The sequence below is a fragment of the Chrysochloris asiatica genome, unplaced genomic scaffold (genome assembly GCF_000296735.1).
Source record: "Chrysochloris asiatica unplaced genomic scaffold, ChrAsi1.0 scaffold00188, whole genome shotgun sequence".
Taxonomy (NCBI): Eukaryota; Metazoa; Chordata; class Mammalia; order Afrosoricida; family Chrysochloridae; genus Chrysochloris; species Chrysochloris asiatica.
Window position 1 is genome coordinate 4756797 of NW_006408706.1, and position 1458 is coordinate 4758254.

The window sequence follows — 1458 nt, forward strand, 5'->3', positions numbered from 1 at the left end:
CCTTTTGTGCCAGCCGCAGCCATGGGCAACTGCGGCAGGGAGGACCTCAGCTGAATGCAGGATGCCTTCTCTGCCATCCGCCAATATGTGGACCTGGACCTGCCACAGATCGTGGTGGTAGGCAGCCAGAGCGCTGGCAAGAGCTCTGTGCTCGTAGGCAGGGACTTTCTGCCTTGAGGATCTGGTATTGTCACCCGCTGCCCCCTGGTCTTGAAGCTGGTCAATTCTACCACAGAATATGCCGAGTTTCTGCACTGCAAGGGCAAGAAATTCACTGACTTAGAGGAGCTGCGCCTGGAAATCGAGACTGAGATGAACTGAGTCACTGGCACCAACAAGGGCATCTCCCGGGTTCCCATCAACCTCCGCGTCTGCTCGCCGCCTGTGCTGAATCTAACCTTGGTGGACCTGCCAGGAATGATGAAGGTCCCAGTGGGGAACCAGCCTGCCGACATCGAGTACCGGATCCAGGACATGCTTTGCAGTTCGTCACCAAAGAGAATTGCCTCATCCTGGCTGTGTCGCCCGCCAACTCCGACCTGGCCAACTCCGATGCCCTCAAAATCGCCAAGGAGGTGGACCCTCAGGGTCAGCGCACCATCGGGGTCATCACCAAGCTGGACCTATGGATGAAGACATCCCATGACGTGCTGGAAAACAAGCTGCTGCCCCTGCGCAGAGGCTACATTGGGGTGGTGAACCGGAGCCAGAAGGACACGACGGCAAAAAGGACATCACGGCCGCCTTGGCTGCTGAGCGCAAGTTCTTCCTCTCCCACCCATCATACCGTCACTTCGCTGACCGCATGGGCACACCCTACCTGCAGAAGGGGCTCAACAAGCAATTGACAAACCACATCCAGGCACGCTGCCAGGGTTACGGAACAAGCTACAGAGCCAGCTGCTGTCCATCAAGAAGGAAGTGGACGAGCTCAAGAACTTCCGCCCTGATGATCCAGCACGCAAGACCAAGGCACTGCTGCAGATGGTCCACTAATTTGCTGTGGATTTTCAAAAGCGCATCGAAGGTTCACAAGACCAGAACGACACTTATGAACTGTCAGGGGGAGCCCGTATCAACGGGATCTTCCACGAGCGCTTCCCCTTCAAGCTGGTCAAGATAGAGTTTGACGAAGAAGGCACTCCTAAGGGATATCAGCTTATACCATTAAGAATATCCATGGCATTAGACATGTACTGGAACTGGGAAGGGGGCTGAACACTTGAAGGCAAGGGGATTTAGTTCAGAGGCACAGGGAGTAAAGAAGTGGACATCCCTCAGAAGACCCCTAGAAGATTGGTTCCCAATCTCTCTGGCTCTCATTTTGACAGGCCCCAGTTGGAGTGGTGAATGGGAGTCTTGGGTCATCCGTCTTCCTGCAGCCTGATGCCCCCCACATTCTTTTCTGCCCCGGGAGCAGGGCCTAGAGGCTGGATCAGTAGACCCCAGGGCAGGCAC

General features: G+C 55.6%; 1 pseudogene; it reads left to right on the forward strand.

Annotated features, from left to right (window-relative positions):
- Positions 1-21: 21 nt before the first annotated feature.
- On the forward strand, positions 22-1226 carry LOC102834889 (annotated as a pseudogene).
- The last annotated feature ends 232 nt before the right edge of the window (positions 1227-1458 follow it).